The sequence below is a fragment of the Doryrhamphus excisus genome, linkage group LG19, assembly GCF_037039965.1.
Source record: "Doryrhamphus excisus strain RoL-2023G ecotype Guam linkage group LG19, RoL_Dexc_Guam_v1.1, whole genome shotgun sequence".
Classification (NCBI taxonomy): domain Eukaryota; kingdom Metazoa; phylum Chordata; class Actinopteri; order Syngnathiformes; family Syngnathidae; genus Doryrhamphus; species Doryrhamphus excisus.
In genome coordinates, this window is record NC_136375.1 from 11,562,646 (window position 1) to 11,580,369 (window position 17,724).

At 38.6% G+C, this 17,724-nt stretch overlaps 1 protein-coding gene and 1 non-coding gene across 2 annotated transcripts in view; both read right to left on the bottom strand.

Annotated features, from left to right (window-relative positions):
* The window catches only part of LOC131106811 (uncharacterized), a 36,993-nt gene extending 21,165 nt beyond the window's left edge, over positions 1-15,828 (bottom strand). Inside the window, exons 1-2 of the mRNA XM_078799211.1 lie at positions 15,637-15,828; positions 15,440-15,533 (exon numbers count right to left, since the gene is read on the bottom strand). The gene's annotated coding sequence lies outside the window, so the exon portion shown is untranslated. The remainder of the gene's footprint in view (positions 1-15,439; positions 15,534-15,636) is intronic.
* Positions 15,829-16,314: 486 nt separating this feature from the next.
* Positions 16,315-16,397, bottom strand: trnal-cag (transfer RNA leucine (anticodon CAG)). Its single transcript has one exon. It is a non-coding gene; the product is annotated as a tRNA-Leu (tRNA).
* Positions 16,398-17,724: the final 1,327 nt, after the last annotated feature.

A 17,724-nucleotide genomic window follows, 5' to 3' on the forward strand; every position in this document is an offset into this window, starting at 1 on the left:
TGGCGATGCGAGCATCTTCCCCAAAAGTCCTTGATTTGGAATAAATACATGCATAAAATGTCACTTCTGGTTCTGACAAACCTTGAAAGTACATCGTCCATTAGGAATAAGTCAAACAGTCTTAACAAGAAGCAATTAACAGGATGATGGATCGTGATCAGACGTCCCCAAAATGTCCATTAATACAGTGCCTGATATACAATCATTGGGCTCCTTTAAAAATATATCAGTCAGCTCACAAAATCTAAATCTAAAAGAAAGAAAAAAAAAAAGAATTGACTCTAATTTTATTATTATATTTGCAGAATTTTATGTTATATATATATAATATTTATAAATATTCTGCAAATATATATATATATTTAATATATTATTTTAATTTTATATGCATTTTTTTTATATTCCGAAAGATCTCTATACAATTAAACATTAAATAGCATTTTTAAACAAGAGAAAGAACAAAATCTATACGTCGGACAGAAATTCAGCAAAACCTGAGGCTCAGAGCTAATCATTCATCTGCCATTTAATGAAAGCTAACTGCATGAATATACAACTAAACCAAGAAATAAATACTGGCTCTCTTTGAGAAGAAGTAGCACAGGCGTGTCCAAGGTGTGGCCTGGGGGCCATTTGTGGTCAATGGTAAAAAAAAAAAAAGTCTGCACTAATTTTACATGAATAGAGTAAAAAAAAAAAAAAAGTAATGTCAAAGTAAATATCAAAGAAATTTTTTTTTGCAATTTTCTGAGGATAAACTAGCAATATTATCGGCCAAAAAAATGGAATTTTAGTAGTTAAAAGTAGTTAGTAGTTAAAGTAGAGTTAAAATATTAAGGAAAAAATATTTTTATAATAATATTTTTCATAATATTAAGAAAAACTAAATAAGATCAGGTTCAAATTTTTAAAAAGTTACGTTGGGGGAAATTATAATATGTGAAGAATATGAAATAAAGTCAGAATATTACAGGGAAAAAAAATACAAAGATTAATTTAAAAATAAGTTGAAATATTTGGTAAATAAAAAAAACAATAACAACAAAAATAAGACTTAGTCTAATAATGCACTTTTTCACCTAGATCAGAAAGCTATTGTTATTGTCTAACGCGACAGTTCCTATTTGGCTTGCTTTAAGATGAAGCGACACACAGCATAACCCCTTCTTCCAGATTCTTATCAGACATGAAGCTAATGAATAAACAAACATCACCACGCCATGAATAAAAACAACACTTCCAGAACCGGAACCTACGGCGAGTGGCTGCAGCCTGTTTGTCATGAGCCAGCCCGAGAAGATAAATGAACAACCTTGACTTGCTGACAGCAGCCGCTCATCATCTATTACGGTCTGAAAGCTCATCTCTCTGTACACAAGTGCACATCACATAAATTACTCCCCTGGTGTTATTATTATTATTGTTATTATTCAGAGGGATTCAGCCAGGAAACTGAAAATAATGGCCTGCATGCGTAAAATCATACACAAAACGATGAAGAAATAAGGTTAAAAAAAAACAAAGTATAACGGCTAAATATGCTTGTCAAAACCAGTTTTTCAACTCCACTACTTGGTAGGCATTTCAGCTTTATTCTTGTCGTAAAACCTTTTCCATCGTCATTATAATAGGATTCTTTATAAATAATTTGAAAGCCTATTTACAACCTTCTTCATATGGTTTTTAGCATTAACAGAGCCCTCTAGACATGACTTAACACCCCTATATTCATATTAAAATAGGTGTGTGAACAAGAAGTGGTGTCAGGGTTGCATTTTAGCCCGTGTTATGATGATTATATTATTATTGTACCTGATATTAACACCTTACAGTCGTCACTCGCTATATCGCCATTCAAATATCACTCCGTCACTATGTAGCGTGTTGTTAAAAAGTAAAGAATTAATAAACAAAGGCCGTTTCATGGTTGACTGTGGCCTATTGTCCGAAAATATTGAAAAACATTAGTAATGTTATGTTATGAGACGTGACATTATTGACTACATTGACCGTCTACTGAGCCAGCAGAGCTGAGTCAAGTGAAAAAAAATGTTCACCTCTCATTCCGTGTGGAAGTGGTAGTTTTTGTTTTCTTTGTCCTTCTTCCTTTTGAAAACTCCATTTGAAACACTTTCTTATGTTTAGAATAAGTCAACTGGAGACACAAACTAGTTAGCTCGCTAGTTTGTTATGCTAGCATAGGCCGTCTCAATTGTCCCTGCAGTGACCCCCACACCACAACCGGCACAATGTGATGTAAACAAAGAATAATAACAATGTAAAGGTGGTGTTATTTCATATCTAAAGGGTTCTAAAAGGGTTCTTTCAATGTGGACTAAACCTGTATTATTTGTTTAGATTTTATTTTGAACTTATTTCTTATTATAAATATTTTAAATAAATAAATGTTGATATTAAACTCTACTGTGTAGTGTAAAAATGTGTCAGCGTTAAGAGAAAGGTAGTCTAGTGTGCATTTATGCTTCTTAAACTTGATTGTATTCCCAAAGCTATAAAAACACCATTTATAGAAATTACTTAATGGAAAAGAAAGCTGATAAAACTTTAATTTCAGCAGTTAGCATCTGGAATTTTATATAGCTAAACTCTTAAAAATAAGCAGTAAACATGCACCGATTGGATATTTTGTCATTTTAACCACATGAAGTCCAGAAATTACTATTACTATATATAAATAAATATCAAATCTTATATATAAATATATAAACAAATCTTATTTTAAACTGCTAAACTTAAACTACTGTTTAAATACTATCAATTTCAGGGGGTTATATTTATTATATATATATTTTTATTATTATTATTATTTTTTTTTTTATTATTATTTTTAACTATAAATGTCCGAGTTTTTGAGCAAAAAAGTAGGAATAAAAAATATTACATAAATTATACAAAATACTAATACATGCAAATTTTTGGAGCGCTATAAAGGATAAGGGATGGATAAATCAGACAACATAATAAATAGCGCCAAAAAAAAAAAAAAACGCTCCCATGAGGCCAGATTACCTGTACTATAAAGGTGAGACATTAAAAATAGCACAGTTAACCAATAATTTCGATTAAAAAAAAAATGTTTCCTTGAGGCCAGATTACCTGTACTGTAAGGTTGAGCAGATCAAGCGTTCCTTTTTTTCCCCCCATGTAACTTCCCATGAGCTCACTTGTATAGTAGTTGTACCAAATGCGGCCCCCCAAGTCAAACTATATAGCAACATTTTGCATTGATCTAATGCGATTTGCCTTGTAAGCGACAGTGCACGACTCCACAGCGCAGCCCCTCCCTTTCCCCTTCCTTGCCGGCTTCCGAACTCGTTTGGGTGGAAATCAATTTGAAGCAGCTGTCTTCATGTCCCGGCACACTTGAAGAATCGGAATAAATGAACACAAAGTGACAAGGTGACTCTCCACACGCTGAATATGCCCGAGTTGAATCAGTGACCACCAAACCAGACGGATGACCCGACGGGAGTCCCTCCACATTCCCTGCGATATGTTTTCTCTCTAGCACATGACCCTGGGGCGTGTCACTCACTTCTGATCCATGTATTGATCTCTCGCTGCGACGTGACAAATGCATGCCAGCCTCAGCAAGTGGTGCTGAAGGTCAATAATGACATTCGGCTCAATGGCTTTTTAATGGTACATTTTTTACACGCTTTCAGTTTGAGCTAGAAACGGGAACAAGAGAAGACAGATGGTTGCCATTTCTCCGCAGCATAACAGGGGCTGTGCAAAGTCCGGCCCTGGGGCCAAAGGCGGCACTCTGCTGTTTTTTTTTTTTTTGGCCTGCAGCACATTCTAAACATAGAATTTGACAAAAAAACAGCAAAAATAGAAAAGTCAGAAATCGTTTTACAAGAATAAAGTCAAAATATTAAGAGAAAAAAATCTGCAATCTAACAAGAAAGTCAAAATTATAAATAAGGTATTATCGTGAGGAAAAATAACTTTAGTAGCATAAACTTAAAATATGTTTGTTTTTTTTTGTTGTAAAATTATGAGAAAAAGACAAAAGAAAATAAAGTTGTAAAATTGCGGAAAAATTAAAATATAAAATATAAGAATACAATTCAAATTTTAAGATAAAAAATATTTAATCTAACAAGAAAAAGTCAATAATTTTACATAATTTACGCTGTAAAATTATGAGGAAAAATAACTTTAGTAGCATAAACTTAAAATGTCTTTTTAAAGTTGTTCTGAGAAACTCCAAATTTTTTTGGAAAAATCAGACTGTGGTAAAAGTTATAATATTCAAAAAATAAAGTCAAAATATTATTGGAATAAAGTCATAATTCTGAGGAAAATTTTTACAACAATGTTAAAATAAAAAAAAACAGCAGAAAAACAGACATAACAAGGAATAGTTGGAATTTTCCAAAAATAAAAATTAGGTAAATTCAGGAGTATAAGTGTCAAATATTAAAGAAAAAAAATTATTTTTGAAAACAATAAAGTTGCAAATTGGAAAATTAGGTTAGGAAAGAAAGTTATAAATGTAAGTTATCACAAAGACTCTTGTTATATATTATTATGTTGAAAAACAAACCAAAACATATGAATGGGAAAATAGGTGTCAATTGCACATCGTTGGTAAAAGTGTAGTAAAAGGTGAGCATGATGCTACGTATGAAGAAATGGTACAACCCGAGTTTGATGAGCATCTTCTCCGGATATTAAGAGACTAGAAACACCAAATCATCTCCACGTAGATGTTAATTAAGTCCATCAACTCATCAGTCACACTAAGCTGACGGCCAAACCCTGCGGAATCCTAACAATACCAAATACGTAAATACAATAATGGAATCCCATTCAAAGACCACCTTTCCCCCCGTGGGGGTCTAATTATCAATTACCACCCGTCATGAAAAATATTGACGTGTTCAAATTTCACGGCGTCTTGCCTGCCGCTTGGCTGACAGCGACTGTAATGGTGAGTTAAGCGTGGCCGCCGTGTTTCACGCCCGTTAAAGTGTTGGGCAGAGTAGGGAGCCGTCAGAGGCGATGACACAGCTCCCCGTGATGACGGCCCACAGTCGTTTTTCATCACACACACGCTGAACACCAGACAGGTAGCTTATTGCGGCTGAATGGATGGATGTGTGCTTCCTGGAGTAGCATATTTGGGAAGTGAAAATGGACACGAGTCGCAAGAAAGGCAGTGGAAAACACACAAATGCAGCATCCGCATCACTGCAGATACCGCACCAATCTTTTTGGCAGTCCAAACGAAATGTCAATATAAATATCAATGAAAAAGAGGAACAGAGCGCCCCCTGAGGAATATAGCGGCATTGCAAGAGAGTTCAGCCCACTGTGGCTTAGCTAAATTATCCATGGCCTCAAACGTTACACAAATGTGACACAAAATTAAAGTTTTTAAGCAATGAAGCGACGCCGAGCTCCACCCTGCCTCTTGTGTACCATACCCGGCTTTACGAGGGAGGCAGATGTTCATGAAAGCACCACTGAGATGGATCGGCGGGCAGAAAAGAGCAGTAAGTGCCATCTGGCTGAGATTCACACCAGCTTGTTGTGTTTCAATGTAATATGCAAAAAGAATCCAAATGTTTGGGGGTAAAGCGAAAAAATTATTTCCTATGAGAAAAGGGAATAGATTGTCATATTTTAGAGGAATTGAAATGGCCTTTTGCTCATATTTCATGGCGAGTCTTACATCATGCTCACAGACAAGTGAACGCACTATTGCACACAAATTGCAGCCTTTTCCAGCATGAAATAATGCAGATTAAATGCAGATGCCCTTGCAGTAGCGAAAGCTCTTCGTCATCGCCGCCTTCCTGCCGCCATCTTGTTTGTCTACCAATCACCACAGCTAAGATAATACAAAAGTTGAAAAAGGGAGAAATATTTCAGCTTCTTTTCTCTACGATGATAATGAACGCCTTCATGCAAAGCCCCATTAGAGGATGTGCCTCCGCTAATAATCCAAATTACTTCCTGGGAAGTCACGAGCACGGAGCTGGCTTTGATCTCAATTGGCGTTTCCTTAAAAAAAAACAAAAAAATAACATGTCTGTGCCACATCTTTTTCACTGTGAGTTGGTCCAATCAGTGGCATCATTAGCAGCGGGATAAGACCATGTGGAACATCAACAAGCAACAATTAAAAATAGTCTCAACTGATGTGCAGTTTATAGTGTATCGATTTATGTGATAATGGTTGTTTGTCTATATTTCTTTGTTTTTTCATTTTAATTGTGGTAATTGTTTTAATTCTGTAAACCACTTTGTGTTGCATGTATTTGCAGGAAAAGTGCTATACAAATAAAGTTGATTTGATTTGATATGTGCCCTGCGATTGGCTTGGATAGGCTCCAGCATACCATAGAAAATGGATGGATGGATTTCTTCCGCCCCGCCTCCACCCACCGAGACAATAAGACTGCATGATTGACAAAAGGGTTCACTCCGTTCATGCCGTTGTTCTGTAGAAGAAACACGTCAAGGTGCTGAAACCAATGCACAGAGTGAACCCTCTTCCTGCTTGACACATATACACATGGAAATATACTGATGTCGGCAAAATTAGAGAGTTCATTTTCATTTATTGCGTGATTCATTCATGAATTTATTATCAACCCAGGCCTAGTACCCATGAAATGGTTTCGTCTCGGCAAGATATCATGTCAACTTTTAAAAGAATTGGACATGAACATGTACCAAGCAGCTGTTTAACACCGATGGAAAAAACATAACATAAACTCATTAACAAAATACGATCAGAACAGAAGAGAAATTCTATTTTAACAGGCATCTCATTGCATGGATTGAATGAAGAGATGTGAGCATTGCAGGCAATATCAATAAATCTGTATGCACGTGTTAACTGCACCCTTTAACAAGCCCTATAAACTAACCGAGGGTTCCAGCCGTGCATAAATAAACCCCGCCTCTGCTAATAGCGTACATGTAATGAGAAAGAGCCTCCCAGCTTCACTGACTGACGGTCTTGTGTAACATTCTCCCTGATGAACGTGCAATTATCTCTCTTAAGCACTTTTGCTTCCCCCTAAAAAAAAGTGCTAACTTGAACGTCTGCAAAAGTGTTCCGCTGCCTTTTGAAGTTGGCCGTCCACCGGGAGGCCGACTTTGGGAACTCAAACAAAGTTTGACCGTGGTCGCTTGGGATGTAGGGAGCACTTTGTAGTTGGGAGGCACACTGTTTTACTGTACTTGTATTACCCTAACAGATTGAAATACGAGTGTCATACTGTTCTCAGTGTTACGTCATGCCGAGGCTTAACATCCATTTAGGTCAGGGGTGGGCAAATATTTTGACACTATTTTATGCTTATAATTTTCCTTGAATTATTTGTCTAATTTTATCTGTAAAGGTATTATACTATCAGCTGTATGTTCTCATGTCCCTTTTCAGACATCAGACCACATCAAACTATGTAATTTAATTTGTTTAATTAGTTTTGTTGCTGTTTTTTTTATTTTATTATATTTATTTGGGCAAATACACGAAAACAAAAACAAAAAATACAACTCTCCATTATTTACATCTATATTCAGCTATCTGATCACAAGCCCAAAAGGAGTAGGCTGAAGCAAAAGCTTATAAATGCCTACCCCTTTTTGCAAGATATAATCATATTCATGCCACTGTCTTGTTTTCCCCTGTTATTATTATCATAATAAACAATATTATTATTGTTATCATTATTGTTATAATCTTTATTATCATTATTACCATCATTATAATCATCATTAATATTAACATTTTCATCATTATAGTTAACACTATTTGGATTTTTTTTTAATTATTTAATTTTACAGACTTCATTGCTTCTTGTAGAGTGCAGTATCATTCCATCTTGTTATTTTCTGAAATCCGCAGTATTTGTGCTTTTATTGTCAATTTATTAGCCCACTTTTTTGTGACATTTCCATATCATTTTCTGGATTGCATGTGTCTAATCTTGTGCATTAAAAAACAAGAACTTGAGACTGTTTCTGAACAGGTGACCAACCCAAACATCAGTATCTTCTTGTTAAACCCTACCTGAGGTATTTAGATGTGTTTATTTTTGTTTTTTTTTTACTAAATAACTACTAGACATCTTATTTATTATTATTTAGAATTTGAATGCTTGGTGGGCCGCATGTGGCCCCCGGGCTGCAGTTTGCCCACCCCTGATTTAGGTTCATTCATTCATTCATTTTCTACCGCTTTTCCTCACGAGGGTTGCGGGGGTGCTGGAGCCTATCCCAGCTGTCTTTGGGCGAGAGGCGGGGTACACCCTGGACTGGTCGACCAATCACAGGGCACATATAGACAAACAACCATTCACACTCACATTCATAACTATGGACAATTTGGAATGGCCAATTAACCTAGCATGTTTTTGGAATGTGGGAGGAAACTGGAGTACCCGGAGAAAACCCACGCATGCACGGGGAGAACATGCAAACTCCACACAGAGATGGCCGAGGGTGGAATTGAACCCTGGTCTCCTAGCTGTGAGGTCTGCGCGCTAACCACTAGGCCGCCGTGCCGCCCTGATTTAGGTTCTACATCGAATCAATAACGATAACCATGTTTTCACGGTACAGCACTATGACTATAACGACAATAACCAGCATGAAGCCGTAGCATTATGACAAACATCATAGCAAAGCTAACATTATAATGTTATTGTTTTTGATGAGAAAATGATAAGACTTTCCTATGTTCGCTACGACAAAGCCCTTTCAAAATCCATCCATACATACATAGAATGTACCAAATCCCTCCAAGGGACCCAAGTGACCTATCCAGAAAATAAACCCGAGTTTGTTTATCGCAGAGGTTCTTCATTCAGATTGGTGCCCTTTCAAAGCGGCTTTAGTAAGTCCCTCCCTCTGTGGACAATTGAGTGGGAATTAGATGTCAGTCTTTTTTTCCTTGGAAATACAACCAGCCTCTTTTGCAGATTTGATGTGCTTTGTGGCGTCCCCCCTGGCCACAATGGGGATTATGGTGAGATAAGGTGGCAATAACTCACGCTGTAGCGGGGGCGAAGGGCGTAAACGTTGAAATGTATCACTATGATGCAGACTGACTTGGGTTGAATTGTCATGTGCTTCAATGTAACGCCATTACGCATGTAACTATATTATTTTAGTTGAAGGGATTTTTTGACATGAAGTTGTATGACACCCCCATCAGCACCGTAGTCCATTGACAGCAACTTACCCCCCCACTTGTGGTCTGATTTTGGTGATGAAGGACGTATTTTCGCTCATTTGCTGGGACCGTTTAAGTAAAGATTGGTCTCCCGCCGTATCCCTGTCGTCTGTTCCTTCATGTGTATGTGATGAACACATTCACGGTAAGAGGGAGCCATCTTGTTTACGTTTGTGTTCCACAGAGGAAGAATATGCAAATGTCTTCATGAATGCACAGGTATATTGTTGTGAGAAGCCAACCTCCCTGCAACAAAGCGGAACTACGTTCTTCATCACAGATATCCGACCAGAACTGGACTTAGGACACCAAGTGGGGTTACGAAAAGCATCAATGTTTTTTTTTTTGCTATTGTTTTTTTTCCCCTCTTTCTTTTCTTAGCACATGTTGAACACACCCGATCTAATATCAGCATGTGATTGCAGACTGAAACTAAAGTTGCATGCTTTGACTGGATTAAATATCAAGTTCATGCATTGAAACTGATAAACTATCTTCATTTCACATCTTATCTAAGAATCAAGCTTTGGCAAGGAATGATACGTATTGAAATAACTTCAAAGTAGGATCAATTATTATTATACATATTACTTCCCTACTGTTACTTGAATTAGTCTTTTTCATATTTTTCCAGCCTATACGGGCCTTTTGACACAGTATGATTGCATGTATTGATGCCGTGATAGAAGGGTCAAACGATGAGACGGCGTCATCCCAGTGGATTATCCAACTATTCTGGAACATTTGCAGGCACAGGAGATAAGAAGCGACTGTCAGATTCCATAACACATGGCGGAAAAAAAAATATTCCATGCTACATTAAGTCAGCGCAAACTTCGGGAAGATAAACATTGCTTTTGTCTTGTATGTGGTATCAGTATGCAGAACGCAGAGTACAGAGTCAATGCCGCATATAAATACCTCAAATGTCTGTTTGGGAGGCCCACTTTAAATAATTAAGATTCAAATTAGGTTTTTGGTCGTCCTCCAGTTTAGATTCTATTCATTATTTATCACGGCCGTGCAAGGTATGTGTGTCTTTCATCAAAAGAAATATATACTTCTATACATAACGATTCCATCAGATGATAGACGGAGTCCAATGAACCATGATAAGCGAGGGACACGAGTACATTTATTCACATTTCAAACTACAAAGTACTGAATCCAGAACCCTCATCAACTGACTTGTGCACTTGTTATTTCAAAAGATTTCATAGGGTCCAATTCCAGTATAATACACTTCGATGCTCAATGGGAAAATACATTCATCCCTCGTTTATCACTGTTCATTAACTCCAGGCCCGGCCGTGAATTAAGGACTCCATATTCATTCATTCATTCATTTTCAACCGCTTGTCCTCACAAGGGTTGTGGAGGGTGCTGGAGCCTATCCCAGCTGTCTTCGGGCGAGAGGCGGGGTACAGCCTGGACTGGTCGCCAGCCAATCACAGGGCACATATAGACAAACAACCATTCACACTCACATTCATACCTATGGACAATTTGGAGTCACCAATTAACCTAGCATGTTTTTGGAATGTGGGGGAAAATCCATGTGTGCACGGGGAGAACATGCAAACTCCACACAGAATCGAACTTGGGTCTCCTAGCTCTGTGGCCTGCGCGCTAACCACTCGGTCGCCATGCAGCCTCAGACTCCATATTAATACACAAAATATTTTCATAGTTAAAACACAGAAAACATGTGTATAACTTTCTAAATACGGTTTTTGCCATGATTAGAGCCCTGTAGACATGAAATAACATCCCTATAGTCACTTTTACCTTCCTAGTTAGGTAACCTCAATTTTATTTCTTCTAAAACTTCAGAAAATTTCTCCAATGGCGTCGATAAGAAAGACAAAAAAAAGCCCAAAACGCACCACTTCCACACGGAATGGGGGGAGAACATTTTAGTGAGTGTGAATGGAGGTTTGTCTGCATGTGCCTTGCCAATGGCTGGCCACCAGTCCAGGGTATCAGCTGGGATAGGCTCCAGCAACCCTAATGCGAATAAGCAGTACATGGAACCTCGAAAATGTTTCTGCAACTGAGTACTATAACATTTATACTATACTACTAGCGATTGTGTTTTGATCTGACATATTTGAAGTAAGTTTGATCAAGTGTAGAATTACTACAGCTTCTGCTGATTGTGTCTCTCGGTGCTTAATTATGTAGTTTGATGTTTTTGTTAAAAAAAAATAAAAGAAGCGGTCCAAGGGACGCTGGCTTGCCGACATGCGGACATTCTGATTAAGGAGACCCGCTCAACAAACATTAACGGCTGTGATTACGATCACTGCAAGTAAGCGGTGATTGCCTCGTTGAGGGGAACCTCATCGTGTAATTATGAGCCATTAGGGAAGAGACCCTCATTTAGCACACAGACGAGCTGTAATTTCATTGACGCTGCAACAAGTGATGAGCCTCAACACCCCTGATTTGCCGCTGATTGCATCACGCCAAGTTCTCTAAAGTGCACCCACTTGCTTGCTAACAAAGTCCCTTCATTGGAGAGTCAACCTAAGACACTTCAGTGCTCTATTTTCTTACCTGACACTAATTAGTGCAGTCATTATTTTCATTCATTCATTTTCTACCGCTTATCCTCACAAGGGTCGCAGGGGTGCTGGAGCCTATCCCAGCTGTCTTCGGCCGAGAGACGGGGTACACCCTGGACTGGTGGCCAGCCAATCACAGGGCACATATAGACAAACAACCATTCACACTCACATTCATACCTATGGACAATTTGGAGTTGCCAATTAACCTAGCATGTTTTTGGAATGTGGGAGGAAACCGGAGTACCCGGAGAAAACCCACGCATGCACGGGGAGAACATGCAAACTCCACACAGAGATGGCCGAGGGTGGAATTGAACTCGGGTCTCCTAACTGTGAGACCTGCGCACTCGGCCGCCGTGCAACCAGTCATTCATTCATTCATTTTCTACCGCTTTTTCCTCACGAGGGTCGCAGGGGTGCTGGAGCCTATCCCAGCTGTCTTCGGCCAAGAGACGGGGTACACCCTGGACTGGTCGCCAGCCAATCACAGGGCACATATAGACAAACAACCATTCACACTCACATTCATACCTATGGACAATTTGGAGTCACCAATTAACCTAGCATGTTTTTGGAATGTGGGAGGAAACCGGAGTACCCGGAGAAAATCCATGCATGCACGAGGAGTACGTGCGAGCATGTGGAATTGAACTTGGGTCTCCTAACTGTGAGGCCTGCGCGCTCGGCCGCCGTACAACCAGTCATTATCTCACAAAATAAAATAAAAATACTCACTCTTTTGAGATACTTTATGGATGGATTTTAAACCATGCAAACTTTCATGACCTTGCCTCTTCCTAGCATCGGAATTCCGGGATTCGTTCAAATTCCAAGAATGCCCCATCCCTATTTTCGACACACAGTGACACTTTTGCTGTTCATATGAAAGTCTTTAATGAGCGGTGTTGTCATGATGGCGGTTCCGAAGTTCTCAATTATCTCAGTTCAATTTAAAACGCTGAAAATAAATCTTGTTGACCTTTGCTTTATAACTGTTGACGCACAGAATAGAATCCGTGGGCGCCGTGGCAACCACGCCGGGGCTTCTTAATTGAGCTCAATCTCGTCGTGGCCTTTGCACGGTTCACTCTGCCTATTCTGCACTTCTGCGTAGGTTAATGGAAGCAAGGGGCGGGGCGATATCTCCATTCACCTCGTATTTCACGGCCGCTCGTCGACTTTATAAGAGCGTTCATGTCGCAGGGCGGTGAACCCTGCTTTTTTTTTTTTATACAGCTTTCGTAATTGTGCAGCGGTTAACCACCGAGGCCTTTAGATTGTCGCTCAAACATTTGCATTTATGACTCACTGGGGGTTTATAAGCCAGCTCCTATTAATATTCGGGCACATTGTGGATAAAACGCTTCAATGGAAAGACAGTTTAATAAAAACTACATACCGTGCTGGCTCATGCATAAATTTGTGCGTTTGCGATAGTAAAACAAAGCAGATCATTTAGCTTTTTATCCACCTCGGCCGCTACGCCTCAATGCAGGAACATTACAGGCATTCATCTGTTATCAGTTCATAATGGGGCGCGGGGAGCAGGGCATTTGAATTCCACAAAAAGGCCATTTGAAACCTTTCCGCTTGTCGCGTGCATGCTTTGTCTTAAATCAGCTTAATGAAAAGGCCGGGCTCTTTTTAGTGTAACTGTCACCTGGTTCTTGTGTTTGACAAATGGCATTTAAAAACGAATGGAAAGACCTTCCTCCTGGGCCCATGCACCTAAGCTTTTCGTTACAGTATCACTTTCATCATTTGATTGAGCAAATCGATAACTCATGGTCAATAAAAGTGGAAGTCGAGTGGTGGAAGTCGGATCTTAAACCTAAATTAACTACTACGTATGGGAGACGTATTTACACATCATTTAGAGGTGATGATGTAACTCTACAACAGACGAGAGCAACTTTGGTGCAGTTTTAAGTGTTCCCTTTTCATTCCCCGCTTCTTTGCAAACTTTTAAACCGAGTGGCACAAGTTCACAGAAGAAGACCTTGTTGGGTGCTAATCAGCCAGCCTTATCTCGCCTCCTCACACATGCTAAATAAGCAACAAGGGTAAGCAGAAGGTTCCAGAAAAGGCCACGTCACAAGTTTGGACAAAGCAGATGAAAGCATTGTGTGATGCTCCTCAATATGACTCCATAAAAAGCTTCGACCCATTGTGGGTAAATTAGAATTTTTCAGCGGGATACCCTCACGTCACCCCGTCCTTCATCACATCAGCGCTCCCTCCCTGTCACGGCAACATGCTCCTGTGCTCAAATTAGAACAACTTGAAGAAAAGCTGGCTTCTAATTATTAAGGTGCCGCATGGGAGTTTTACAGCATGAATAATTCATCACAGTCTTTCATTAGCTGACAAAAAAGCCATACATCAGATGAGCCAATAGCTTATACTATATGTATTGTAAATAATGACCCCCATCTCCAGAAAACAATTGGTTTAAGCATCGTCATACAAATTTGCGGGAAAAATATGGCAATAACTTCAATAAAATGAACTCCTGCATCTTTTGATTATATTATTTTTGCGACAATTGATTGCTATGCTGTTTTTTATACCTATTGCATATGCAACTTGACTTGAAGTATGATTTAGTTAGATACATTTTATGAATTCATGGAGAAAAAAATGGTTCAATAAATTATTTTTGTGCAAAAATTAACTCAAATATATTTTTTTAAATTAAACATAACTAGTAAAAAAAAGTATTCAGTCCAGGGTGGTTAAAGTAGCAGCTGTACCCTTACACCAACAGAGCCAGACATGCAAACAGGTTATTGTTATTCTGTCTTGGTGCCTTTGCACAAAATGGGGTCCCCCAATGCATCGTGGGGCCTTTGCACGCTACATGTTCTCCATGTAGGCAGCAGTGGCCCTGCTCCTGAGCATTAAAGTGACTATAAAGCTAACAAAACAATAAAAAATTATATAATAAAATAAATATGTCAGCAATCCAAGTTCACGTTGTCTCCATGCATCCCCCTACAACTAAACATCTATCCCCAGAACTTCCATGAATACTAATTCTCTCTCTCTCTCACTTCATGAACTCCCACTAATTCCCTTTCTGGAATATTCCCCTCCACCTTCCATCCTGTCTTTGATAGGATTAGAGTTGTGTGTTTAGAAGGATAAGAGAAGGAACGCAAAAATGCAAAGGCTGCGGTCGTCACGGCCAGAATTTCAAATATTATCAATTGAAGAGAGCTAAAGATTGATGTTGCATGTTTATGTAAATGGCCTGTAAAAGTGTGGGAAATTGCAGGAATCCGTCACAGGGGAGCCATTTTCGCTGCGGTTTGAAAATTGATAAGGCTGAGGCGCACATTTGTTTTAGGAAATAGACAACACATTATGTCATTCTATCAGAAAAAAAAATTGGGGTGCTATAAAATATCTGTTATTGCAAAATATTGCATAAATATCTCTGACAGTACTATTACACCATTATGCCCAAGACTATTATAATAGACATATGACAGAAATGTGTATTTTTACACATTTTGTTTTCCAACAATTATCACGCAAACACTGTATTGTCATATTATCCTGAAGCTATACCATAATACTTATGTGCTATCACTTAAAAACAACAGTAAAAATAAATCCCAAACAAATAATTTCGCTCACTTACATTCAGCACCACCACAGCTCGGCACTTTGCTTTGATGAAAAAGTGTCATGTCAGGACAGGTTGGATTGACACCAGAGATTTGTCTGGCACAAATCTGAACAACAACAAAAAAGGGTGTCAGATTGTCACTGGGGGTCCGTAGAGGATGCACCCACTTTGCCAAAAAAAAAAAGGATATGTGATTGATGTCAGTGAACCTTAACTTCCTGGGCCTCGGTAAAGAAGGATGCTCATCATACACATGCTGGCTGCTGCAACAAAAACAATTTGCTGATTAATCTTGGATCATTTACAGTCTAATTTCACATTTCATAGAACATTTAGCAGATATTTTATTGCTGCTCACGCTATCCATCTCTTTCTATCATCTTTACACTACATAAACTGTGAAAAGTGAAAACAAATTAGACATAACATCGAATTCAAACGCACCGCCATGGAATCATTCACCACTTCCGCGTATGGATCCTCGTGCTCATCTGTGATTGGTCAAATGTTGAACAGGGCGGAATACTACACGCGGATTGGTCGCGTGGTGTTGAAACCGCGAACGAGATTGGTCCAACATTTCCCAACTTTGTGAACGTTTGTAATGGCGACAGGATTAATACAAATGTAACGATTAACGTTTGGGCGCCTTTTGCCGGTGTTGTGCCGAGTTTTGCATGCCTGACAAAATTGGTATCCACCCAGCTGGAGCACGCATGCTCAGTTAAAACCGTGCTGTTTTTACGCCAGACTACTTAAGGTCAATGAAGCGAATATACTTTTTGTCTGCTTTATCAGTTACTATGAGACACCTAGAGTCTAAACAAGAAACTGCCATTGACGGAAACGCTTCTCACATAGCAATTAGATCGAACATAAAATTTTATTGTCAGAAGTGGGATTCGAACCCACGCCTACAGAGTAGACTACGACCTGAACGTAGCGCCTTAGACCGCTCGGCCATCCTGACATACGTAGTCCCAGGCAAAAAATTATCTAAATAAATGTGATAGAAGATGACAAAGAACCTGTGTGGTTGTACTACACGTTTATAGCAGCTGTAAAGGGGAAGACATATTGACCTACTTGTCTGATTGGACAGACTTGGTGCAGGACATACAAATCAAAGCTGTCTGGTCTCATATTGACCATACTGTCTTCACCAGCAAGATTCATTAGGAATGAATCTGGGCGGAGGCGGAAAAGAGAAGGAGGAGTTCACAGTCACAGCTGCCAGTGTGCAATCTCCACAACAAACTCAACCCAGCACGCCTTTATGGACCACATATTCCATAGAAAAAAAAATGTGTCGATGCTTTCTGTTTACTGCTGCACAATTCAACTTTCTGCTTTGTAAAGCAAGTGATGCCATTAGTGAATTACTGGCATAGCTGAGGCTTTTCATTGTTGGCAACACACATCACTTATTACTTGCAGCAACTTGTCATTATATAATTGAAGCTGTAGCAGCACAAGGAAAACATGGGAAGGGGGTGTACTGAATATGTGAATATAATCAAAGACACATCATATGAAATACATACATTTAGACAAAAGTAAATAAACATGGCATGATACTGCGCAGTACTGTATTGGCAGTAGTTGTGGTCGTGTGATAGTTAGACTGAAATTTGTAAAAGGGAAGGATTTGGCTGCCCTCTTGTGGGCATAATATTCAACATGCATAACGTTACTGTGGGTATAGTCTCGAATGAACTACATTGCATCATCACTAGGAACTGAAATCTAGGTTAGTTAACTTAAGCACATCTGTCAAAAATATATTGTGGAAAATTGTGTAAATGCAGTTTTTGGTGATATACAACTTTGTATACAATAATACAAATGTATATAAATGCATTATTTTAGTTTCATAAATGTACCAAAGACTTATTGAAATCAACAAACCACTTCAATCGCTTAACAGTATTGTTGAAGTTACTGTTTATTGGCTTTAAAATTTTCTATAGCCTTATCAAGGAACATGTTGTTGTTGAAAACTACAAATAAATCGACGAGCAATAAGTAGTCCCTCATTTATCGCGGTTAATTGGCTCAGACAAGCGATAAGTGAGTGTTAAGTAAATAAACTGAACGTAGTTGGAGCATAAAAAAATCTTTTTATGACTTTTTAAATACGGTTTTTAACAGCATTGAGCCCACGTAAATATAAAATAACATCCACATTATCACCTTTACACTCCTAATAAATAAAATAGCGTTCTAAAAACCTTTATACTCAATATTCTGTTTATACACTGCACAGGCTACGGGATCCCTGAAGGGACATAATAGAT